The sequence below is a fragment of the Aythya ferina genome, assembly GCF_964211825.1.
Source record: "Aythya ferina genome assembly, chromosome: 15".
NCBI classification, from domain to species: domain Eukaryota; kingdom Metazoa; phylum Chordata; class Aves; order Anseriformes; family Anatidae; genus Aythya; species Aythya ferina.
Window position 1 is genome coordinate 2,466,393 of NC_140314.1, and position 26,575 is coordinate 2,492,967.

At 49.3% G+C, this 26,575-nt stretch overlaps 1 protein-coding gene and 1 long non-coding RNA gene across 2 annotated transcripts in view; one reads left to right on the forward strand and one right to left on the reverse strand.

The window, feature by feature from the left end:
- Nucleotides 1-26,575, forward strand: part of LOC311445097 (uncharacterized protein) — a 103,596-nt gene that overhangs the window by 28,541 nt on the left and 48,480 nt on the right. The window lies entirely within an intron of this gene.
- On the reverse strand, nucleotides 22,126-23,905 carry LOC311445374. The gene is made up of 2 exons (XR_014698366.1): nucleotides 23,718-23,905; nucleotides 22,126-22,789 (listed from the first exon to the last, which is right to left on the reverse strand). It is a non-coding gene; the product is annotated as an uncharacterized lncRNA (long non-coding RNA).

The following is a 26,575-nucleotide window of genomic DNA, read 5'->3' on the forward strand; positions in this document are numbered from 1 at the left end:
CAAGCATTAACAGCGATCATCTGAAGCTTTCCGTGTGCATGTGTATTCTGAGGTATGAAAGAGCATGGCTAATGATACCTTGTAAAACGATGAATAATTTATCTAGCGGTTGATGGTAGCTCTGAAGTAGATATGAGATCCTGTACCCATCTCACAGATGAGTAAACTGAAGCTAATTGAGTCTTTGAGAGATCATAAATAAATGGGACGTGTTGTAATACAGGATGTTGCTGTTGATATTTTTTATCTGAAAGGGGGGGGTAGGCTCTTGGCAGCATGAGATTACCACGATGCAGGGGAAGGAAAATTAAATGCAGCCCACCAAATGGTTGGCAGGTGAAGTGGGGTTCAATTCAGTGAGTAAGTCTTGGTGTCTGCCCGGATTCCCTAAAATGGCAAAAGTTGTAATTTCACTGTACTTGTGTGCAGTGACACGATAGGAGAAGGACGGGAGTGGGGACAAAACTGCTCCTGGGTGGCATCACCCTTGCCCCACATGCCCGGTGATGCTCAGAGCTTTGCAAAATCTGCCTTTGAGAGGCGAAGATGTGGAAGGAGGTCTGTGTCCCACTACTGTCCTGAGGTCTCCATCTGCCTCCCTGTCTGCTCCCATTATTATTTTTTTTTAACATCTCATGGATATGTTTTTGTTGTGTTCCTGATGCTCTTCCTCATAACTGCACATTGCAAAGAAGCCTTTAAAAAAAAATCCCTCTTTGCTGTTGTTTTTAGTTGGATTGGAATGATAAATATTTCATCAAATGCCTGCTTTCTTGTCCGCGTCCTCCTTCAGCGCTTTCCAGTACAGCACATGCAGTGATCTAAATAGCTTTATTTAGATTAGACAGCACTCAAAGGAGCTGTCTGCTTGCCCAAAGAAAGTTGAGTTTTGGAGTAGGCTGGTCATTTTGTGTTTAAATCTGTGGAAGGCCTCTTGGAGTCACCTAAAAGGTTTTGATGTCCTGCAGTTGTTTCCAGTAGATGCTTTGCCTTCCAAGGGCTCCTCCGCAACGGATGGCTTTGCTAGGGAGCCTGGAATGTTTTGCTGCTTAATTTAGACTGTTTATCTCAAGAGGTCTTGGAGTTCAAAGCCGAAGAGATGTGCCGAAGCCATTCCCTCTCTTCCCAGCAGCTGCCTTTCGTAGCACAGATGCGTGCTGCAGGTTGACCATGTTGGGATGCCTGAGCAGAGCAGAGCATCCCAACCCATCTGCAGTAGGACTCTCTCCTGTTCATAGTCTGATAACCCAACCCGATACTTCTTTCTTGCTCTTTCTTTGTTCTGGAACTCCAAAATTTGCTTGGAAAAGCACAGCAGCCAGCACAATGCTGCCTCTCCCCTTGGTGCACAGCTCCCACCCCTCCGTTGCTCGCTTCCAAGCAGTGCCTAGAGAAGAAAGATCAGGTTCGAGGAGGATTTATTGAATCTGGCAGCCTTTCTCCAAGGCTGTCGTCCCAGTTCTGCCATCCTTGACCTTGGACGGGAGTCTGATGGGCAGGACTGTGGGTTGCTAGTGGGCTCGTTGGCATCAAGTCCCCGGCCTGTCAAACTTGGTGGAAGTGCTGATGATTTCAGAGCCGTTCGGATTTCAATTTAGTGGGTGTGATTTTATCTCACCTGGGTTGTTATAAATCCGGCTAATTCCAGTGGAATTAAATCATTGCACATGAGAGGCTGTTTGTGGCTGAGCCGCCTTTTGATTTAGGTTTTATTCATGATTTCTGCTATTATCATTTAAAGTTTTAAAAAAAACAAAACCAAACCCTTCGGTTCAATTAAAAGAGAATTTAAGTATTTCATTTAGATCAAAGCTAGGCCATTATTCAGTCCTTCAGTTGCAAGAAATAATCATTTCTACAACAAAATGTAAAGTGGTCACCGTCTGATAGATGCCACCTTTTATGAATTTAATTAGAAAACATTTGTTTTATTTCATCCAATAATCTGAGAGTGCTCGAAAGGTATGCCAGTTGCCAGGACAACCCTTTTTTCTTTTTTCTTTTTTTTTTTTTTTCCCTCCCCCCCTTTATTTCTCTTATGTCATTTTTGATCACATCATCTTGAAAGGAGATTTTATTATTTAGGTATTCAGGCTACTTTGATTGAAAGGCAGGTTTTGTGAGGCTAATGGAGTTTGCGGAGCTCTTCTTGCAGAGTCTCTCTGCGTTGGTGCCCGTCCTCTACGGAAAGTCAAAGCGGAGCGAGCAGAGCACAGCAGCGGCAAGGGCAGAAAATGTTGCAAAATCAGAGCAGAAAGGAGCAAGAGGAGGGTTCCCCTCTTCCCACAGAAGCCTCTTTCCTGCAGATCTCTGTCCTTGGGCTGTCTGCCTGGCTCAGCCCTGTGGCATGGGACACAGCCGCAGCATCGCAGGCTCTGAGCAGCACTCACAGCCCCTCTGAACACAGCACCAGCAGCAAAATGCCTGTGGGGACATGAGGAAAGGCGGTCTGACTGGGGCCAGGCTCTTGGAAAACCCCTTTTCTCCCTCCCATCCATCCTTCCCCGCCTGAAGTTGAGGTTGTGATTTATTTTGGATTACTTGAGAAGCAAATAAAAACAAAAGTCATGCACGCAGAGCTTGCCTTTCCTGATGAAGGCTGATTAAACCCAACTAATTCTCTCGCAGCAATTAGATACCACGTGGAGCACTTTCTCAGCCCCTCAGAAGAATTATTTGTGGTCCATGCACGTGCCTTGGGAGTGGGTCAGTTGCTGAGGCTGGGAAAAGGAACCCAGCAAAACCCCAACAAATCCAAAATCTTTGGTGCTGCCATCCTGAACCAGGTCAAATCCTGGAAAGCTGCGTTCAGTCCTTGCTCGAGCAAGCATTGAATCAACAGCACAGCTTTCCTACATGTTTTATAGAAGAGGGCTATCCATCATCCAGCTCGCGGGACGCAGCCGGCGCTGGGGTGAAGCGCTGAGTGTTTGCACAGGGCAGGCTGACGGGTTGATTTAAGCCAACAGGGGAAGAATGATTTCTTTGGTCAGCAAGTTCAGAGACTGTGGATAGTCAGCGTTACGCAGGGATCTGGGCAAGGCACAGGGGGAAACACCTTTATGTGGAAAAAAAATATAAAAATCTGTTTAATCTACAGCAATGGGGATTTCCCTTTGTGGTCACAAGATGAAGTGCACATCATTTTTTAGTACAACAGCAGGATTTTGTACATCCCAAATTCCTCTTGCCTTTCAGACAGCAGCCTGCCACCACTCCAGCAGTGACAGTGACTGTGCCCACCTCGAGTGCCAGGTCCCAGCTCAGGGGCTGGCCCTGTTCCCCCCCCAGGGGCTTGGAAAAGGAGCAGCATCAGAAACATCCTCGCTGCAGGCGGTGGGAGATGCTCCATTAGTATTCACGGGGTGTGGCGTCAATGCTAATTTTTTTTTTTAAATGTGAATTGCGTGCACACACAAATTCAGAAGGAAATGTTCCAACTGTATTATTTCCATAGAGAAATGCAGCAATGTGGTGCAGGGAGATTCAGGTAGGCCTCTGCTGCCATGGGGGTCTTCTCTCCCCCCAGCCGGTGGAGCAGCAGCTGTGGATTACAAAGATATTTTTTCTTATTCAACCTAGACAGCCAGGGGAAAATGGAAGAAGCTACAGAATATATAAAAGAATTGTAGCTGGACTGTAGTGATTTGCAGGGAGATAATTTTGCTGATTAGTTTTGGTGCCGTTCCCACGTTAGACAATGTCACCCAAACCCCAGCACGCAACCAGCCCAGATGTGTGATTTCTATTGCTTTTGCATAAGATGGGGAATCAGGCACTGGTTCTGATCGTGTTTCCTTTTTTGTGGAGTACTTGGGAAGCCCAGATGCTCTCCTGCCAGATGATGTACTGCTTCTGCCCTGATTAAACCGCTTTGCCTTGCAGAAAGGCTTGTTGGAGCTGGTGTGCTTCTCACTCCTTTCTGCCCTGTTTTGAAGTAATAACAATAGCTGCATCATCTCCACTGACGATACAATATGGTTATGTTTAACAACTGAAATTTTGATTTGCTTTTATTTCTGATAGAGCTGCAAAAGGGAAACGGGTAGAAACGTTTAAAGCCAAGATGGCAAGGCTGGGCCTAGGCCGCGACCTCGGCTTGGTGCTTCTGCAGAGGGGGATTTAAAAAAAACAACACACAACCACCTTGATTACAAAGATCTCCCCAGACTCAGTGCTGGAAATACTGGACTAGAAGACTTGGATTTTGAATCATGCTACATGATCTCGGGCAAATCACTGACTCCTGGAGCTGAGACCTTCTGTAAGAGGCTGAAGGAACTTGGAGATACTATGGGGAAAAGCTGATGGTGTCTCCAAAACGTTATTTCCTAGGGTCACAAGTGAGCTCCAGGTGGGCCATGCTGTGCCATCTCCTACTTTGCAAGTAGACCAAAGCAGACCTGCCCTGTTGGAGGGGCAGAAGTTTGGCTCGGGGAGATAAAAGCAAGAACAGACGGATTAAAACCCTGCTGAGCCTTGGGAGAGTGGAGGTGCTCTGCTGGGACCCTGGCTTATGAGGCACGGTCATCGGGCCGTGATCAGGAGGGCTTTTTTTTCCTTGCCCTGGGAGGAAGACCCTCCTACAGATACATCCCGCACAGTTTGTGGGACAGTGGCATTATTAGGAGTGATGTTTGCTGGCGTAATCCCAATTTTACAAGTTTTTCACTTTGACTTCTGTCGAAATGTGCGAGTGAGCTGGAGCACAAAGCCTTGTCTCCAAAATGCGGAAAATATAATTAAAAAGGGACTTTCCGTGCGTTTCAGAGAACATTTAAATGCTGCGGGTTTTTCAGTCTTTCATTTCAAATTTAATAGTGCTGAACGGGTGAGATGAAGGATGCGGAGTTTTTTGTTCCTTGATGGGGGTGAACCTGTTAATGGACTTCATAAATTGATTTTTTGTGCTGCACTTTCTCTAATCAAACAGAAGTAACTAGAAAATCCTTTAACAAATTTCTGTGCAGCCAGTGTTTGAATTAGCAGCACATCCTCGTGTGTTACAGAATTGGCATTTGTTGTTTAATGAGAGAAACCATAAAACCAATGTTAATAGAAATATTTTCCTGAAGTGTTAATTTTGTGCAGACCTTCGCCCTGCTGAAGCAATGACTTTGGCTGTTCGTTTGCCCTCTGAGGGCAGCCCAGACTTTGCAGAGCAGTGCCCAGGGATGGGGGCCAGCCACCGAACACGGCTGGGACCAAGGCTGATGGAGCCGTCTGCTTTTATCTCTCACAATCAGGAGAAGGCAAAAAAGGGAAAAGTAAAGCTAGTAAATGTTATGCTGAATTTAAAGCCTTCCCATTTTAAGAGACTAGTTAAATGCCTCATATTTTTCTTTCATGATCAAAATCATGAAACCAGCTTCAGGAAAAAAAAAAGCCAAAAAACCCTTCTAACCTCCAGCCATTAAGATGTTCCTTTTCATCTCTGCCTTAGCCTGGCCTCTGTGCATTTTGGGTGAATATAAATGTGCAGACTGGAGCTTTTTGAAAAAAAAAAAAAAAAAAAAAAGAAAAAGATTTCTAGACAGACACCTGGCTCCAGAAGTTACAGTGAAAAAGAAAACTTCAAAAAAGGTTATTCCCCATTAAAATGGGAGTAATTGGCTGGGACCTTCTGAAATCCCAGTGCCAGGCTCCTCCTGGTCCTGCGGCGTAGCACCGGAGCGCAAGCACCGATCCTCCCTCCTTGTCCCTTCCTTCACCAGCCTCAGAAAGAGTACCGCTCACATCCCTTCTGAGTCCATTCGGGCATCATCAGTTCATCTTTCATGAGGCAGAGGGAGGGGAGTAAATGTTAATTTTGATGTTTAGAGAGAAAGGAAGAAGAAATGGAAAAACGTAGCAGCCAAGAAATGCTGTGCCGCTCTGTTAGAAAATCTTTGTGTTGCTCAGGTGTGATTTCAAGCTCCTGGGCTGCTCAGATCTCCTCAGCTAAAGGTCACCATCAGTAGCAGCAAGGGGTGAGACAAGAAACCTCGACCTGGCTGTCCCGAGGAGGCTCTGGGTGTCCCAGGGGTGATGCAAAGCATCTGTCCTGGGAGTTCCCAAAGAGCTGTGTGCACTTAGCTCTGCTTTCGGTGAGTTGGGCTGCTTGAGGCTGAAATTGAAGCATAAAGCTTGTGCTGTACACGAAGAATTCCTTGAAAACTTCCTTGTGCGTCCTCCTGGTGCACTCCTGACGTTGTCCCAGGGATTTCAGAGAGATGGTGGTGTTTCAATCCATGGTAGGGCTGCTCTGCCTCAGGGGGACAGCAGATAAATAAATAAATAAGCTGGCAGCTTCAGCTGCCCCAGCACAGCTGTCAGGAGCACTGCTGGATGAGCTGGCATGTTGAGCCCTGGGATGAGCAGAAGAACACTGCGAAAGGGGAGCCTGCTTGTGAAACCAGCTTTTTATTTTTTTATCTATATATTTTTTTTAGCTTAACTCTTTAGCCAAGCTCTTTTGCATGCTCTTGACCTGCTGTGGTCTTTTGTCCCGAGGCCAGTCGTTGACTTTCGACGTTTCTAAGCACTGTTTGTCCTGCTGTGAGTCCCAGGAGACCCGTGGTGTTTGCCCAGTGCGCTGCCTGCTCCGTGGCGCTGGTGGTTGCTGCCTCCTTCCCCAACCTTCGTGTCCTGAAGGGACATCTCCCCGTGTTAAGGGAGAAAAATCCTTTGTATCCCTTGTTTCTGACAGCAGGCTGTTACCCGATTAGATTGCACAGGGCTGGCCAGCAGAGGAGACAGGAAGCCATCAACATGCTTAGAAGCAACAGAAAAAGGTGGCGATGTTTTATAGCTTGCTTCAAAATGAGATTATCAGTTCCTGCCGCCTCTTTGTCCTGCCAGTTGCCCTTATAACTTAATCAATAGCATTGATTGGTCAGTAATGGCATGTGCAACGCTTGGAAGCTCGGTTTTGGGCCAGGAAGGCTGTGATGGAGATGAGGAGCTTGTTCCTGCTTGGTGTGTGCAGGGGCCATACCAAGATCATTTTCTCCAGGATTACATGTCCTGGATGTCAGAGGCTTTTAGCTCTCTTTGAGTCTTTTTTTTTTTATTTTCTGAGGTTTAAGAGCTCGCTGGACTCAGGTCTCTTCCTGCCATTGCTAATTGCTTGGGTTGAATTCCAGCCAGGCTAATGTCGGCCACAGGATGCCTTTGAGGCCACGGATTTATTATGGTTTTGTCTCTCAGGGACCCACCTTAAAATCGACGTAATTAAGGATCGAGTGGTTAATTCTGAAGCAAATATGTAGATAGATGAAGGAGTCGTTCAGGAATAGTGGATTTGAACATTGGTCTTCAAAAATACAAACCTTGGGATTGATCAGATCCTTGCATTCTAAGTAGAGTTGTGGATCCTTAATGGTGATGGGGAGCTATGAAACCTCATGGGGAGGTAGAAGCCCTGAAATAAACCGCTTGGTCTTTGGAAGAGAGGAGGAGTGAGGTGCAGACAAGCATTGGCTGCTCGAGGGAAGGGACTGAGGTGAAAATTAGGAGAGAGAGGTTATTCCTTAAGATCTCCATTGAGTGATCTTGTGATGTGTTTGCTCTGGGCCAGGCTCAGCAGGTCGGGGTGTGCAGGGTGCCGTAGCTGCTATCCAGCTGGGAACTGCTCCGTCCCTGTGTGCCTTTGGTGCTCACCTCACATCTCTGGGCACAGGCAAAGGCTGCTCGTGGCTTCCCACCAGGCCTTTACCTGCCACGAAGCTCTGCTGCTTTTCCAGGGGTCATCCTGACCGGGGCTCTGCCCCTGCTTCAGCCAGGGCCACGCTAAGCTGAGCTGCGGGCTGAGGAGCTAATGAGGAGGAAAGGCAAGAGGAATTGTACAGCTGCTGTTTAATTGATAGTGACATCGATTTCTCTAATTGACGTTTCGGGAGCGGCCGTACCAGGCTCTCTGCGGAGCCTGTCCCATGCTGTCACGTCTCTCTGGACTTTCCCTGCCGTCAGATTCAGACAAAAGTCCTGTTCCTCTGAGCTTTCTTTCCCGAACTGCAGACTCAAGAGGTTCAATCTCCTGCCAGGTTTGGAGGTGCTCTCCAAGGGGCAGGAACCCACACGAACTGAGCTTGTATCCCATCACCTCTGCCTGGTTTTTCCTTTCCCCAGAGAACCTCCAGGTGCCCTGAAACAGATTTAAGGCTCGCTCAGCCCCTTGCATTGGGGTACAGTGTCTGTCCTCCAGGGACGTCATGGGGGACGCTGGTGTTTTAGACCTCACTGAAAGTGGGAAATGAGGTTTCCTAGCAAGGGGTAGCCAGAAATCTCTTGTATGGCCCATCTGATAAAGAGAGGCAAAGATTTCTGCTGGATTAACGGGGATTATGGAGGAATTCACCAGTTTGGGGTTTCCTGCTGTGTCTGGACACTAATTGCTGATTCCTGAGTGCTCCCTGCCTTCTCCTTGGCGTGACGAGGGTATGAATCCGCGCACTCCAGCCCCGTCTCTGATTCATTATTTATCCCCCAACGTTTACTCTGTAAAATATCTTCCTGCAGTCAGTGCAGCGCTGCTAGAGTCAAACAGACCTTTTGATCCACAATTTGGGTTTTGTCTGTTTAACTCGATCTCTGGGGGCAGCGAAAGGGAGGCTTGGAGGGGGAGACGTTAAGCGGAGCAGCTGATCTTCCCATCGTTTTTTTGCTGCCATCGGTTGTTCCAGTTTTGTCGATGATATCCTCCCAACGAGCAAGGAAGTGAGATCAAAGCGAGAGGAAAAATAAATACATGCCGAGACACCCGGCACTCGGCGGAACTGCCGCTTGTTGCGCTCCCTCCTTTGAGACATCTAAATTGAAGCTTTGCTAGTCCACATACTAATTACCCGTTGTTTGATTTTTGCATTTAATTAGGGAAATAAAGCCAGCAAGAAAAGTGCTCTTGAAACTTTCTGGTGGTACTTTGTGCTGTTCTGCAGGCTTTGGCTGTGGGTTTTTGGAGAGTGGATCCGTGCCTGTGCTGGAGCCGCAGGGTGCTTGGGTGCCTCGTTGCATTTATCTTGCTCTGAGGTAATAGGATGATTTATTTTCCATTTGCAAAACTATGAAATAATCCATATCCGTGTACTTCTAGACTCTAATCCCTTCTCTTTTTTAGGGTGATTGCATTGAGTGTTATTTTTTTAAAGCTGTTTCCCAGAGTTGCCCTGATTCTGAACTGAAAATAAGAGTGGCTCGTAAATGAGATGAATACAATGCTGAATATTTTTATTAGATTTGTCCTTTCCCCATGACTTCATTTTAATTATATTTTTTTCTTGAAATTGCCCCCCTCCAGTCCTTCTCCCAACTTTGTCACCTAAGGATCAATAATTACTAATTCTTAAAAAAACAGAGGACTCAGCGCAGTTCCTGGCTCACCACCCAGCACCTTCCCCTCCCATCACAGGCCCTGCTTCTACAGAAACTCTTCCATAAACCTGGGAAGGCCTGAAAGGGGTTCAGATTTCCCCCTCCTGCTAATTTGGGAGCGAGAGAAGCCATCAGGCTCGCATGGGGCACGATGCATCATGGAAAAGGTTGCTTTTACACCCTGAATGGGGGCAAAAAAAATAAATAACATAACGGGAGGAACACAGGCACAGTATTTCCATCAGCCTCCGACCATCCAAGGGTGCAGCTCTCCATTTGCGGTGCAGCAGCGGCGTACGAGCATGACTGGGGTATGTAATCTGTTGCAGCATCACTGATTCCCATCAATAAATTAACAGGGGTTGAGATCACTTGATATTGTTCCGAGTGCCAAAGCACGAGGCAAGTGCTGCTCGCTCTTCACGCATAGGTACCGACTTGAAATGTCTTGGATAACCTCCAGCCCTGCGTGGGTGTTGATTTTTGGCTATCCAAAGCCTTTCATGTTGGTTGTATTTTGTGATGGAATAGTTTGCTTTATTTTTATTTTTATTTTTATATTTTTTTAGACTGTCTTAATTTAATTGACAGATCTGTATGGTGGTGGTTTTTTGGTTTTTTTTTTGGTTCATGAATTTTTATGATAGGAAGATACATTCTCTTGTGTAGCAAGCATGAAAGATTTATGTTTGAATAAATGGATCGGCTTGGCATCCATATAGTGGCCGCACAAATTGCTCTTTTTAAGCTCAGTGGAGATAATTAAAAGTGGCTGCGTGGGCATGGGAGAAACAACAGACCAAATTCAGTCCCAGTGGCACCGGGTCAGGCCTCTCCATATCACCCAGCAAAGGCTGCCGACCAGGAGCAGATCCAGGGTGTTTCATGATTTCATATGAATTAATCAAATTTTGCACTCATTAAAACACTTATGTCTTTTAATGGAAAAAAATTGAAACCGATATCTAGAGCCTCAGTGAGTGACTGAGCACAGGGCACGTTGTCAGCAGGGAATTGTGGAGCCACCGAGCATTTAGGAGAAATGCAGTGACAACAGAGGGGAGGAATGAAATGGATGGAAGCGAAATTGAATGGAAAGAGGTACTGGGAGGAGCACAGCACCAGCTTCCCATAGCCCAGCAAAGAGATGGGGAAAGCTCATTTCTGGGGATGTTTTGAGCCAGGCTGGGCAGGTTGCAAGGTTGGGGGGATGCAGGTCAATGCTCGCTGGAGGTGACCCTTCACCCAGCACCGATGCAAAGGGTGGTCTCCGCTCAGCGGAGTAGCAGGAAAAATGACCAAGGAGTTGAGTTTTCTTCAAATTGAACCACACTAGGAGAAGATACCAGTTAATTGTCAATTAAAGGGCGATAGTTTTGCAGAATGCACCAACCTGGTCACATCCAATTGTGTGAATGTAACTTAAAATGTGCCCTTTTTTTAATCCTGTCAAATGGCGTGTTACAGATTGTATGCAGTTGAATTTATTTATTTTTAACCCTTTTTAGCTCTAAATCCAGGTCTGATCCGGTGGGAAAGCAGGCATCTAAATCCCAATTTCCTTTTTTAATTAAAAGCAATGGGGAGAGTTGTGCAGCACGAAGCGGTTTGGAGCAGGGCAGCCCCCGCGGCTCCCTCTCAGTGGACTGCAAACCCCATCAGCTTCCCTGAGACATGGGGAAGCCCCTTGGCTGTGAAACCAAGTGGAAATCTGCTTGGGATATTGCTTTGGTCCTGCCATCACCCTGGGCTCTGCTGACGGAGCTTCGGGCTGGGGGGACCACCTTGCAACTTTTACCAATTCATTGAGTCGTAACTTGGGATGTGTGCATAAAATCCATTTTTCTCTGCTTTTGGATGAATTTGAGGATTTTTAACTTAGGAATAAGAAAGAAAAATGAATCGTTGAGGTGGAGCAGGTCAGTTTCTCTCCTTTGCTTCCCTGTTGGTAGGAGCAGCCTGCTGCTGGTGTGGGATCCCCTGCTCCCTAGGTGTGAAAGAGCTCTCCAAATTGTAGTTTCTATCCCTATATCTTGGACTGGAAGTTGCATAATTCATGCAGAAATGGGGGTCATTTTCTTCTGTATGCTGGCTATGGTGTCTTCTGTGTCTTTTGTCTGGTTGTACCTGTTTTGGGCCTAAAAGCTTGGGCTGACATGATTTAAGGTGGTCGATGAAACACAAAAGGACGCTGGTCCCTGCATTGCCTCCAAGTTTTGGCTTCTGGGAGGCACCATGCACATGGAGACCCCCTGCAGCATTGGGCAGGGGTCCCCCTTTCCTCTCCAAAATGCTTGTAAAATGATCCAACGTTATATCCATGCTGTATCTGACTATTTATACCCACAGGCTGGGGGAGGAAGCAGCAAAACGCTGCAGGTCACTGTGCTGCTCCTGGTGGGACAGGGCTTAGCTTATATGAAATGGGAGCAAGATATTTGTTTGATTTGAAACTAAAAAATCAGAAAACTGAAAAACAAGCTGCCCTGTCCCTGTGACACAGGACTGAACGGCTCTCTGCAGGTTCCCACTTTGCAGTTTCTTCTGCTGAGCACAGCTGGGGCTGCACCTCTTGCTGCTCCATCGGGCTCTGCCTGCCTTCCCATGCAGTGCCCGCAGTCAGCGGCAGGAAATATGCATGGAAAGAGGAATGCTAGTATTAAAACCTTCTTCATTTTGTTTCAGATGCACTTTATGCATCTCTGAGCATCTTGCCTTGAAGTTCTTTGAGCGGGCTTTCCTGGCTCATCGTTTTAGTCCCCGGCTCTTTACAGTTTCTAAAGGCAGCGTTTATTTTTTTCTCTTCTCTCGGCAAGTCTGGTGGCAGAATAGCTCTGCTGGGTTCCTCCAACAGGAGTGTGGTGTGTTTCACCCGCTAAACAAAAATAATGTGACATTTGCAATATTTGCGCTGGCACCGCGTGCGCCAGACACTTAGAGCTGCAATTAACACCTGATCTGAAACGTGAATTGGCTGCTGGAGAGCCTTATAAAATTAAACCACTTTTTATCTGATCCTTTCCATCCATTGTCTCCCACGACGTGGTGGCAGGCAAGTATTCAGCGCCGAGAGGAGGATGGTCCTGGCACAAGGCTGTTGTTCAGGGCTGCAGCTGGATTTGATTTCTCCTCCAGATAGCGCCCTGCGAGTGCACGGCACAGGCGGTGCAGCCCGGGTTGGAGGAGCTCTGCCAGCCCACCCCAGGGCCCCACAAGACCCCACGGCATCCTCGGTCTCCCCAAAACTGAGCATGTGCTGGGTGTCTGGAATTAGGCATATGTATGCATGTAAAAGTTGTTCTCTTGGAGCTAATCTTTAACCGTCGGAGCTAATCCTTAATTGGGTAAGCTTGCTGCACCGTGGTATTAAAAGAAAAAAAAAAGAAGTAATCACAGCCTAGTTTACAAGTATGAGATTTCTGGGTTTAGAGCATTGGTCTCTGCCCTCGTGGGAGCTTGAAGGTGTTTTCTAGAGGAAGAAGCAGGAGGAAAACCAAGATTTTCATGTTGTTGCCTGACTGTCAGGGACTGAGCTTCAAAATATAATAACCCAAACACAAATCCCAGTAAAATACTGGGAGTTGACAGGACCTCAGGGAAGGAAGAAAACTTTGATAATTACAGAGTATTTTGTTACCCTGGGATTTTTCTTGTGCGTGTTAAAAATCTACATTAAGAAGAGCAGCACTGTGCATGGTGTGTGTGTTTATTAAATACCCACTTGTTGTGCCAAGAGTTCAAGAACATCACTGAGAAAAAGGCAGTGGTGGGGAAGATGTTAGAGAAAATCAGGGCTGGGAAAATCCATCTTCATTTCTGAGATGTTTCAGGGGAGACCCTGCCGGATTGTGCCCAGCACTCCTTCATTTTCCAGTGAAGAAGTAGGGCAGTGTGGGCTTTGTTCCCAGGGACATGCTGGAACCGCAAAGATTTGATGCATGCTTTAGAATAATTTAGTTCCTGAGGCTGCTGCTACAAGGAGGTGGAGTGGCAATTCACAAACGTAACCTTTTCTTATTGAACAAATACAGACACTTGTGTGATGCTTGAATGCACGCTCATCCCTGCACGTATGTTTGTGTGTAGAGAAAGGTACAGCGAGTGCCAACATATAGACAAGAAAGGGAGCGTATGTACTTTGTGATACTGCTGATACTGCTTACTCCTCCAACCAGAGAGGTGACTTTTATGTACGCAAGGAAGAGAGACTGCAATTTAGAGCCTGGAAAGTCCTTTAAAATAAATGCATTTGTCTCCCACAGTGTCAACATGCGCTGACTACCGTTATTCTGCCTCAGAGGTCAGGTTCGGAGCAGCAAAGAGCCCAGAAGATATTTTCATAATCCCCGCTGACACCGTATCTCACAATTTTTTAATGTATTTGTCTTCCCAGCACCCTGGGGAGGGGGAGTCTGACCGTCCTTCCTTGGCAGGTTGGAGGCTTGAGAGTAAGTGATTTATTGGGGGTTGAAAGCGCTCATGCCCCACGTCCCTTTGTACAGGAAGGTTACCTGGTGTGTAGATGGAGCCTGGAGACCTTTGTTGTGTCACAGGGGCTGTTCACGCTGCTGAAAGCCTCACCCAGAAACCAGGGCGGTTTACTCTTTACTGGGGAAAGCACACGAACGGGTGCTTTCGTTCGTGGCCGTGTATTTTAGGAAGAGGGGGACACCGAAACATGATCCGTGGCTGCCTGCAGGCTGCCTGCTGGCCGGGTGCCGATGTGGCTGCCAGGGCTGGTGACACTGGGAAAGCCACCGCAGAGCTGAGTCACGGCGCTGACCCTGCAAGGCTTTGCTGGTCAGTGGCTGCTGTTAAATAGCTTTGCGAGGAAATTTCAGAGCACCAAGTCACAGCACTGCCTGCCCGTGGGGGACATTGGGAGTGGGAGAGCAGCGTTGGCTTCTTGTAGGGACCAAAAAAGAGTTTAATAGTGAGAGCTGCACTGGGAATGCCTCCGTTAGGTGCCAAAATACTGCTTAAAGCTATCTGTTGGCTGCGGCAGCAGGAGGGAGAAACTGCACGCTTTGCAGGGTAAGAAGTACTGAAATTAAAGTTTTGTTTTTTCCCTACTTGAGTAAAATTCATCCACAATCTAATGAATCTCTTGCAAAGCCACACTCCTTTGTGTAAACTTTGCCCTTTCCCCCTGTGCAAGGTCCCAAGCTGCAGGGAAGAGCAGGACACGCTATGGCAAGGGTTTGCAAGGAGATGTCAGGGCTTCCTTGGCTGGATGGAGGAACTGCACCAACCCGTGCGGCATTCCTGAGGTCTGTTCTAGTGACTTCACCCCACGTCTCTGCTCTTAACTTCAAGTTCAGGCGCTACAGTGTTTAGAGGGGAGGACATCTGTAAAGATGAATAACAATGATAATTTAACAAGGAGTCCGGCCAATTTTACTTTTAAATCAAATTTCAACAAGGCAGGCTGTACCACTGTAAATGCCAGGGCTATTTATAGCTCACGCGGAGAGCAGGGATAAAGCAAAGAATTAGAAAACTTTGGTATTTCAGCAGCTTTTTATCAGAATGCAATTTGTAACGGGGCACAAGCCATTAATGCTGACGCAGGCCAGGATAGGGCTTATCTGGAGCAGGGTGCTGCGTTTTCCGAGCCCTGTGCTTTGGGCAGGCTGTAGGGCAGAGCCTCTTGGCTGCTGATCCAGCATCTCCTCCCTTGTCCCTGGGGCTGAACACGTGAGGGTTTGTCCATTTGAGGGTTTGATGCTTGTTTTGGGTGCTGCTGGGGCAGGCTGGTGGCAGGGGGCTGGGTAGGTGTGTGTCCCTCCTGTCTACATGCACCATGTTGGTGCAAAAGGGTCAGGATGCATCCACTTGGACAGCACAAGAAGTGTGGGAGCCTTGTGTTGGTGCTGAGCACGGCTGAGCACCTGGTTTCAGGTCAGCTGTGAGCGGTGGTAGAGCAAAGGCTGGGCTGGATTTCATTAGCCCTCATCATACACAAACTGTTATTGTTAATCTAGAATATCTCACCACTATGGGAAGAGGGTCACCAGCACAATGTGGCCCTGGTGGCATTTAGGACATATTTCTCCTACTCAGAGAGTAGAGAGGAGATTACAGAGGTCGTAGGGGAAAAGTGCTGCATTTCTGCTCAGAGTGGGACTTCCTTGGCATCGTTTGGGCTTTTCTGTTTGCCTCTTTATGGACTGAGGAGGAAGCACCATGAATCCCAAGTACTCGAAAGCATTTGACCTAATCAGTCAAATTCAATGTTGACTCTGCTTTTGGCAGGAATGCGAAACGGCCTCGGTCGCCGGGTGAGTTGGGTAATAGATATTAAAGGATGTTCTGCCAAAGTGAGCCATGTCGGGCAGTAAGGGAGATGTCTGGGCTGAGCTGAGGCTCCGGAGCCTTTGTGACGTGGGCCTGTCCGTGGTGATGGAGATGTGGTTTGGGGCAGCAGTGCGGGATTGCTGAGACCCCTTGCCAGGTCTTTGCACGTTTCATTGCACCAGTGCCTGGGTGGGATGAGAGGAAGGGGAGGTTTTGAGCCCTGCTTGAGCCCTTGGGCTCTTCCCGTAGTGCTCACCAGGCTGCTCCCAGCCCTGCTGCCAGCAACTGCCAGATCTCACTTCCGACACTGCGGTCAGTCAGGATGCCGGGACATCACGGGAGGGATTTATTTGTTGGAGAAGGGCAGAGAATTGCCCTCATTCCTCCCCTGCTCCCTTCCCTGCAGCCCTCTCTGCAGGCCCTGCTCCACTCCCACCCTGGGGAGCTCCCCCAGGACACCCCCGCAGCGGGGCCGGGGCTGCCCGTGGCTGCTGAGCCCCAAATACCACTCGCTTCTTTCTTTTTGTTCCCTTTGCAAAATCCATATATGGGGTGTTTCCAGAAGAAACCTCCCAGTAGGACTCTAATCTAAACAGTGGCAGCATCCCAGTACTTTTGCATAAACGTGCAAGTACAGGCTCCTGCTCGCAGCTGCAGGGAACAGACTCCTTCTAAAATTAAAAGATTATTAGGAATACCGAGCGGTGCTGTTTCATATAAAAACCCGCCTGGAAGTTGGCTGCTAAGTAGCCGTGCCATTAGTGGAAATGTGAAAGGAAGAAACCTCTGCCTGTTTTGAGATGCAGGAGCTGGCGGAATTTGGGCGCTGAGCGTTCATTGTTAAGGGTTTTCTCGTTCTTCCTTTGCCGTACAAAGCTCTGCTTCCACCTCCAGTAAATGAAGCTAACTATCCGTATCTAGTTTGATGTGATGCGACCAGCATCTGGCATCTGCAGAGATTGCGTTTTAGCATTTATGCCCTTACATTCACAACGATGCCGTGCTGCATCCTGAGCGCACTGCGTGTCTGCAATCAGACTGCTAAGGGGGCATAGGGAGAAGGGGGGGAAGGAGAATTGCTCCTTTTCCCCATACTCTTGCTTCTTTTCACGTGCTTTCACCTGTGTGAAAGGGACAGCTCTATCCACGCTACCTCCCTGCAATGGCATCATTGCACGAAGGATGAAAGAAGTTTCTGAAAATGCTGTCTGTGCTGGCACACTGCAGATGCAAATGTTCTCCTGCTGCAACTCAGGTCTGTGGTAGCCCAGGGACAGCAGTTTGTAGCCCTCTGTGAACCTGTGGCTGGAAGGAGAGGCAGGAGAGTCCCTGCAGACCATGGGGCTGTCACGTAACGGGAATAAGCTGTGGAACTGTGTTTGGAGGCGGGTGGCAGCTTTACAATAGGATGAACGCAGGGCTCCAGTTCATATCCATCGAAGGAAATGTAGAGGCAGATTTTATTACTGCAAAATCTTCTGACTTCATCAAAATTGTTTTTATCCTTTTGTTTTGCGCCGGGGGTTGTGCGTTTAGGGTGAAGCGGCCAGATGTAGGGAAAAAGAGGCTCTCTGCACGAATGCTTTCATTTAGCAACCCCCACCGTCGAAGCCCTGGGTGGGAAATTTGTGCTCAGCCCTACGAATCCCGTCATCCAAAAAACAGCAGCCCCCTCCGCCCCTCTCCGGAGCTCTGGAGTCTTTGTGCATTACTGTGAGAACTTGAGGATGTTTTACATGTTCACAGCGTATGTGTATCGTGAATGAATCTGTTTGTCTGGAAATGAGTCGATGGCAGCAATTAAATCGGCTCCGTAGCTGCCAGCGTGTCTCTGAGTGGCACGAGCCTCGCAGGGCAGCGAGACAAAAGCTTTGAAGCACAGGGAAGGGACGGGCAGGCATCACTGCTGCCTGCCGCCAGTGTGTCGGGGGCATCCTTGGGGATGGTGTGTTTCAGATTCAAGTGCTTGGAAGGGCTCGAATAAGGTCCCTATTGCTGTGTTTGATGCCAAACTAATTGCACAGGGCAGGGCAAGTTTTTCTCAGCCATCCGTGCCTCTGCGTTGTTAATAGCACACGTGATTTTTAGGGTTTTTGGGGTGTTCAGAGAATCCCACCCGTATTTTGGCAGTGAGGTGGGAGACCCATCCATGGGGCTGTGTGTCTGTGTGACCTCGGAGCTTTGAGGCTGCAAAATGTCACCTCCGAGCTGTGGCCTGGGGGGCATCACCTCCCTGCCCTGATCCACTCCAGCACATTTAATGCACGATGCTCGGTGCTGCTGCATGTAACCTCACACACCACTGGCTTTCTCATCGGGGTGTAGGGGACAGCAGCCTTAAATAGGGCTGTGCTGGGAATGGGAGGGTGTCTTGAGCCCAAAGTGCACAAAAAAATGGGGGTGGGGGGGGAAAAACATCGAAGGGACAATGATGTTTGTTCTGTTCCCTCATCTCCCTGCTGTTGAAAGTCAGTTACTGTGCCAGGCCAGGCTGGCTGGAGGTTGTAGCTGTTGCATGGATATGAGCTTGGCTCGTGATGCCGTAATCTTGAACTTGTGACATCAGAGTTCGTGTCATGACAGCAGAGGAAGGTCATGGCCGTGCGCCAGAGGCCTTGGGTTCAGATGGCGAGGAGCAGGGAGTGCTTACAAATAGCCCTTTTCCCTAATAAGGGCTAGCGGGAAAAAAATCCCATCCTAATTTTAACTTTCCTTCCCCCTTGCAGCCAGCTTGCGAGCTTCCCATTCATAATGCAATCTAAAAAATTGTTCTTTAAGATTTTTTTGCTTCTCCGCATTCACGAGCATTGCCCAGGGGCGGCCTTTGCCCTGGTGCTCCCTGCACTAACTGCTTGCCTGCTGCCTGCAAAACCCCTGCAGTGCCCAGGACGAGGCTGGGACCTGGTCTGGTGAAGGAGCTGTAGGAGCTAAGGGGAACTTTTGTGTCTGTTCGGGCTGCCCCTAAGCAGCAGCACCAAGAGAAGGAGGGAGCTCAAGGCGGAGGTGGCCTCCAACCAATGGCACAGACAAAAACGAGGATGCTCAGGCTGGTAGGGTGTTTTGTTGTTGTTGGTTTTTTGTTTTTTGTTTTTTTTAAAAAATGAGTGTTTTATTTAGCTGGCAACCAGCCCCGTGACTGGAGCAAAGAGCTGTCACCTTTATTACTTGCAGGAGTAAGGAGGAGGGGGGGGAGATGCAGCAGCTTAGTGCAAATATTGCCAGGCAGCAGCAGCAGCGAGCCAGATGAATTGGCTGTTTATTGAGCTGGGGTGCCTGGCAGATATGAAATCCTTTGCTTGAACTGTGTCAGGATTTCTCCGGAGAGCAGCTGCTCCCTTTCTTCCCTTCCTCTCTTCCCGTGTGAAGTTGCTGAGCGGTGCAGGAGGGGCTGGGCTGGGGGCTGCGGGGGCACCCAGCCGAGAAGTGCCCCTTACCTCGCATTGATGCACGTCTTGTTACACTTCCTTGCCCTCTAAAATTAATCAGATTTGTGCAGATGGAAAAACAAACTAAAATAATAACCGCAAAGCTTGGATAAAATAGTTTTCTTTTCCCTTTTTTTTTTTAATGAGTGCTTTTTCTGCAGCCAACTGCTTTGCAAAGCAAATGGACCTTCTCTAGCTACCAGTGAGCGAGCAGATACTCCTCTCATCTGCTTATTTTCATTGGCTGCTTTTTCAGCGGAGGTAAATAAAGCTTACGATATCTGGCGCTATAAAATCTAGAGCGTAGCATGCGTTAGGAAAAATAAACGCAGAAGTAACCACAAGAAAAGGAAGGCTGGAGGTAGGCACGCTGCCTTCGTCCTCAGCTTCATCGGGAGGCTAAGGTGTGAAGGCGAGGCAGGAGCGAGGACACGTGGGGCATCCCCTGGGCCTGGCTCATGAGGGGTGGTGATTTCTGGGGGATCCAACCCCCAAATCTTGCTGCCCATGCTTCTCGCCACCGAGCAGAGAAGTGCCATTTTAAATGGCCTTTAAGGGTTTTGAGACCCAACAACTCGGGTTTGTGGTGTGTTTGGGGGGTGAGCAGGGCCATCGGATATGCCCTCAGCACAAATAACCCTGCTGCCCTGCTGGGGCTTCCCAAAGGTTTGTTCCTCTCCAGTGCATGTCAAGGCCACAAAGGTTTTAGCTGTCTTGTTTTCTTTGCCTCCGAAACAGAGAGCAGGGCTGGTTGGACACTGTTTGCTCTGCGTTGAGTTGGTAAAACAAACTAATGGGAATTACACTGTGCATAATTTAGGAATTTTTTGTTTGGGTTTGGGGAAGTCTGCGGCGTTTTTGTTTTTGCAGATTGCTCTGGCTTCACCTGAGAATTAATTTCTGCCTGGTTTTTGCTTATCGCAAACATTTGTGTGGCGTATGATTTCCTAGGACAGGCTCCTCAGCCAGCTCTTACTTCCTCATCACCCTCTTTTGTGCCAGGGGACTATCAGCAATAGCAATTTGCTCTTTGCTGAGTTTATTAAAATGTGCTACAATAAATTGCCTGAACACAGAAAAGCCCACCAAATCGGTGTCAGTATTTTAGTCTGTGAGTGTTTCCCATGCAGAGCCCTCTCATGTGGCTCTGCCATCACAGGGACAAGGCTCTCGTACACATTAAGCATTAAGAAATCATTGCTCCTTGTCACTGTGACCCAAGAAGCAGGAGAGGAAAAGCAAAGACTGCATGGTCTCAAATGTCTGTACCAGGGTCTCTGGCACTGAGCAGATTTATGACAACTGGAATGGGATGTGATGGTGGATGGGCCAGTGCTTGTAATTCTTAACATCTGCTTCTAGTATCATGAGGATGAGGATGAAAAGAGAAGGGTCAGAATGAGTGCTCTTTGATTTAAACTCCTTGCTCCACCTTCAGAGGCTGGTGGTAGCCTGCCCAAGCCCGTGGCTGTGGATCCGGGCTATCCATGGCAGAGTTTTCCCCACCCCAAGAAATGTGATTTCAGGCGTTACGTGCAGCACATAACCTGGCAACCCACCTACACGCGGCACCGAACGCAGCCCAAGTTATCTAATAACTATTGAATATTTGACTTGAAGCAACTCAGTTTGCAGCCTTGAACTATTGACTGCCACGGTACCTGAGAATTAAAAATATGGGCAAGAAAAAGCAAAGCAGCACTTTCAAAGCTGGCTCTGACGCGAGCCATCTATTCCGCTGTAACCAGGTTTGCTTTTCTATTTCCTGTGGCACCAAGGCAAAAGCCACCCATGTTGGCAGGCCCTGGCACGGACCCGGTGTTGGTTATTAACTAAAAACCTCTGCTGGGCTTTCTGATCCTGGGATTTGCACCCTGGTTCATCTAGGAGTACTTCTTCTTGGGTAGAGTTCTTTGGAGTTGTCTAATAACTGGTTTTAAAAAGGAAAAGCGACAGAAAAAAAACGTTTTAACAAGCAAACGGCACAACTCGGGCTGATCCTGCCTGCTTTTTTTTTTTTTTTTTTTTTTTTTTTGTGTTGTTAGGGGTGTTTACACATTGTGACACAGGGAGAATACCGGAGTAATGCGATTCTCCATGTAGTTAGTCACTAAATTAATTCCTGCGCTTCTTTGTCAGAAAGTTGGCAACACATCCCGTCATTGTGAGCAGCAGGGTTAATGAGCGCATTCTTCAATATTAATCTTATAATCAAATTCTATTGACTCATCGTCTCGTACACGTCTTAACAAAAGCCCGGCGCTGCCTCCCTGTCGAGATGACACCGAGCTGTGCCGGAGGAGCTGGGTTCCCTCCTCTGTGCCCACTGGGGGAGGAGGGTTTGGGCTGAAATTCCCATCCTGCATGCGATTTGGGTAGGAGGAGTGTGACCCCTGCCACTGTGGGTGCCTCACCAGTGCTAACTGGTAGCACTGGGGGTAACTGGGATAGGCTGGGTGTCCACACACCAGCAGGAGTGACGCGGTTTGGTTTGCAGCTTGTGTTTTCAGGGCTTCCCGCTGGTAGTGGTTTTTACCCAGGGTAACTCAGGTGTGGAAGACAAAGGGATTAAGCTGATAAATGGCAGTGAGCAGGCTGTGAGTGCTCAGAGGCTGCATCCGGATGAGTCCTGGAGGGAAGGTGGTGCTTGCCACCAAGGATGAGCCCTCAACAGTGCAGCGATGCCCTGCCTTGGATGCTCCCCGTGCTTCGGGATGATGTGTGTTGGGGCCAGGACTCACAGCTCTGCATAGCTGGGAGCTTGCTGGGACTTTCTGAGGTGGTTTCCCTAATCTGCATCTATCTGGGCCCAACAAAACAAAACAAAACAAAAAAACAGCTTTTTCCTTTCTTCCTTTCCTCCTCTTCTTCCTTACCTTCTCACCCTGCACCACTTCGCCTAGACCCTCTTGAGTTCCAACCTAGGCCCAGTCAGGTTAAAAAAGGATTGCAGCAAGGCCGGACAAACCCACTCAGCACCCATTAGAAGACAGGGAACTTTTCTGGTGTTGAAAAACACATTTGCCTTGTCACTTTGTGTTAGACATGAAGCCAAAGACCGTACAGCCGCTCCTCGGCCAGGTCCGAGGCATTGCTCGATAGCTGCATTTATTGCAGGAGAACATCTTTGTGCAGTTTTGGAGACAAAGCAGGTACTCAGCGGACAGGAACGTCTCCTCTGGTGCTTTTACATATTATTTATCGTGTCAGCGAGTAACGCGGGGGCCCCTCCGTGTTGATGTGAATATGGATGTCGAAACGAGTGTTTAAAGTGATGCTGCGTGCCGCGACTATCACCAGCAGATCTAAATCCTGCGTCCGCCTGATGGCTGTTGAAAACAATCTGGGCTCTCAAGAGGCTTTAAAACTGATGGGGGTGAACACAAGATAGAGCACGGCAGGGTTGGGTGCAGCCTCAGGACCCACAGACCTCCCCTGGCTGTTCAAACTGGGGCTGGATCCAGCATGGACATGTGGAGGGGTTCCTGGCTGGCTGGCCAGAGCCCGAAATACCGTTTGTGTCAGCGTTGTGCTCTTGTGTTGGCATCTCGCAGACTGTAGAGGACCAAAAATGCCTGATGTAGCATTTATGTGATAGAAAAAGCCCTGAAGCCAGATTTATTGCATGACAGGACAGCCCTGGTTTCCAAGGCTGTCATTTTGATGTCTTCAGTCTTGCCTTTCCAAAGGGAAAAGAGCGAGCGTGCCGTGGAAAGCTGGGAAGTGCCAGAAAAATGCCATTGAAAAGCCTTCTCCTGCCACAATCCTGGGCAATTAAAACCAAATAAATTAAGGGAATTTTTTAAGAACTCAGGGGGCAAGAGGAGGTGAGGGCTGTCTGTGCCATGTGCTGCTGGGGTGCCCGGGAGGGGGCTTAGGCCCTGGGGCTGGGGTAGGCAGCAGGAGGTCCCCATTCACCTCCTGCACAGCTGGGAAGCGGTTAACGGAGTAGTTGGGGGAAAGGGAGAAAAAGTCGGTCAGGAGCACGTGTGTTCGGTGCCGAGTTATAAACTTCTTGAAAATCCGGACTTATAAGGCAACACTTGGGAGAATCTCATTTTGAGCCTTGCGGCATTAATGGGGGGTGGGTCTATTTGGAAATAAATTTGGAAGAGGAGAAAACTTCCCTTTTGTGAAACGGAGCGAAAAGCAAAGCATGCCGAGCATGCTCGATCTACGTGAAGCACCCTCGGCTTGGCAGCCAGCATCTCTCTGCTGAAAGCTGCAGCTTTTCTTTCATTCCTCATCTCTCTCGTAATATAACAAGGGTGCAGGGAAGAAGTGACAGGCATGAAACAAGGGGTCATGGCGATGGTGATCCCACGGGGTCAGGGCTAAGCCCAGGGTGAGCTGAACCCTGGGGGTGGCAGCACCGGCTGCTGTCTTACCAGTTGCTTCCAGTTGTAAATGTCAAATTTGCCTTCAAATGGGGACTTAAAAGGGGAGAGAGGAGCACAAGGGTTGTTCGTTGGTGTCTGTGTGAAGTTCTCAGGGATGCATGTGTATATCAGGGATTCATTGAACCGCATGGGGCAAGTAAGAAACTTCAGTGTGTGCCTCAAGTTAAGTACAGGAATGACCCCACCACCCGTAAATATCTCCCTGAGCAAAGGCATGGGAGAACTGGTGCAGCACACGACTTACCCAAAACCCAGCATGGATTTAGTAACTGTGCCTCCGGGCTTCCCAGGAAGACCTCATCTTCTGCCGGGTCCCGGATGGGAGCCCAGGGAAACGTGTCTCCAGTTGTGCCAAGTAATGTTCTGCCTGGAAACTCTCTGCTGAGTTTCTTTCTCCTTCACCCAGACAAACAGGGTGTTTACGGAACTGCTAGGTTTGCAGTTAGCAAAGTGGTAATTAACTGGAGCTAATGAGCAGTCGGCAGCAGAAGCTGTGCCCACGGATGGGTCAGCAGAGCAGGGGGGAGATGTGCAGCCAGGAGATGCCTTCTCAAAACAGTGGGAGCAGCGAGGCTCCGTTGGCATCCTGGTGCAGAGAGGGTTTTCTCCTCTTGCCCTGTGTGCCAGGAGCTCGGCGGCCTCGACATCTGCACAGACACCCTACACCCCCGCAGCCCCGCCGCGGGACGCTGAAGCTCTCCCAGGCAGAGGAACTCGATAGCGCGCTTTAATCCTTGGCTGAGACAGTGAAAATATCAAGGTCAAATGTGCACTGTCATGAAGGTTTCGCTTTCCCCCCGCGTTCCTCCAACCTTTCCTTTTATACGAGACACACATGTCAGCGTGGCTCCCCTCCAGCTGACGGGGCTCAGCCTCCTCCAGGCTCAGGACCCGGCATCGCCGCTCCCCAGGGACACGTGCCCAGGGGTCCGGCAGCATTGGGGCTCCCCGCTCCCCCTCTGCAAAGCCCAGAAGCTCGTGCAGAGGCTGGTCGAGGCTGGGACTGTGGGGGACTCCTGCGTGCCAGGGTCTCCAGCTGTGTTTGCTCATGGCCAGAAACGAGGCAGCGATCCCCCAGCGGCTGCGTGGCCCTGGCCAAGCACGAGCGCTCGGTGACGAGGGGCTGTGCTGCGCCAGCGCAGTGATGCTCACAAAAAGCAGTGTGAAAAGCAGCCCTGCTCCTTGCTGAGTGCATGCCGTGCAGTGGGAAGGTATCTCGTGCTGGGACAGCTGCCTGGGGGGAGGATTTGGCATGTCACTGTCAGCCCTCGTGCAAGGAATGCACTAGGGAGGAATGCCAGGCGGGCTCCCTGCCCGCTCCCAGCCCATAAAAACCCCACCAGTGTCCCCAGTCAGGAGGATGGCAGCAGCGTTGTGCAGCCCCCTGCCACCGTGCATGGGGCAGGGGCACAAAATGCTACTCAGGCAGAGAGACCTGTGTAGGAAAGTGCAAACACAGCGGGACAGCTTTGGTGGGAAGTCCTGTGCCGAGAAGTGCTGGCTCTCGGCAGCACGTAGAGGTAGACCTCTGAGGTCCTGCTGAAGCCCATAGAACTTTCCTTAAACGTCTCACATGGGGTTTCAGTTAGGAAACCCCACAGCCACCTTGGAAACCATGAAAAATGTCTTGACTGCTCCTTTGGATGCTGCTGCCTGGGCTTGGGCTGTTTGCTGACTGAGGCTAAAAGCAGAGGTTTTGCACAAAGTGATGACTGTGCCCTGGGTCTGTAGTCAGGGAGGAATTAGATGGGGTTCGGCCTTTAGAGATTTTTACATCTTTAGTTAGGGGGTCAAATGACCTAAAGCACCTCGTTAGCACCTTGTTGGCCATGTGGCATCTCAGAGACCTCCCCGTGGGGCTGCAGGTGGGCAGGGGCTCTGGAGCATCCCACAGTTGTGATCGCCGTTCATCACACAAACAGATCGTTGAGCATCACCTGCACGTAGGGTCCAGGTACACTAACCACGCTGCACCACCGTGTAATTTTTCTCCATCAGGTAGTGAACTTCCCGGTTAAATGAATTAAGAGTAATTATAGGTATCACGGCGTAATTGCACCGCACCTGCTGTTTGCAGGATGACTAATTGCTGGATCCCGCTCAGCCGTGTGTGCACACACACCGGGGTCGAGGCACTGTGAAGAGCATGACAGGGCTCACACCCGGCCTGGGGGAGCTGCTCACCTTGTGCTTCACCCCTCATGCTTTGAGGCTCTGGGTTTGGCCACATTTTGCTGCACATTGCCCTGTGGCTGCTCCCTGCACCCCAGGAGTCTCATGCCCACCGGGAGCCGCATCCCACCAGAAACTCTGCTGGGTCTGCAGCTGGGGTTTGGCATCTTCCATCATTGTCCTCCCTGTTTGTGCCACGATTTGGAGCCGAAGGTTGGATGCTGAGCTGGGAGCCTTGTGCTGGTGGGATGTGAATGAAGTGAGCTCGGGTCACGGGTCCCGCTGCGAAAAGGCTGCGGCCGCAGCCTGTGCTTCAGCTCAGGAGGCATCTGTTGGGTGATGCACAACACCTGGCGTGCTTAGGCAGGGCAAATTATCACCTTGTCAGTGGACAGCCCATGAGATACCTGCCTCTGGTGCGAGAACCTGCTTTGGAGAAAGGGAAACCATTGCCAGGGTTATTTTTGCACCCATGCGCACCGTGTTCTGCAGCACTCGCAGCTCCGTTTCCTTGGACCACGGGTGACATCCAGTAGCCAGCGAGCTTCATCACAAGAAAATATTTTCTATAGATCTTTCAGAATATCTACTTCAGCTTGAATTTAAAATAAACATTGCCATGTTTGGAAATCTCCCTGGTGCACCCCCCCCCATCCTCTCGGCATGAACTTTTGCTGAAGGGTGACTCATCATAATCCCTTCCCGAGCAGCACAAATACCAGCCCGCGCTGCCTTTTGGGAACCGGAGGGTCCTCGCTCAGGCTTGGGGTACAAAAGCCCAGCCACTCGCACGCCCCCGGCCCCCGGATGCATTTTTCCGATTTTGCAGTTTTCCCACCCCACATCCTGTGATTTTTCTCCCTTTGTGGGCAGGAGGAGTGATGATGCCCTGGGCTGGTGCTGGCCCCGGAGCGGTGTCACAGGGGACAC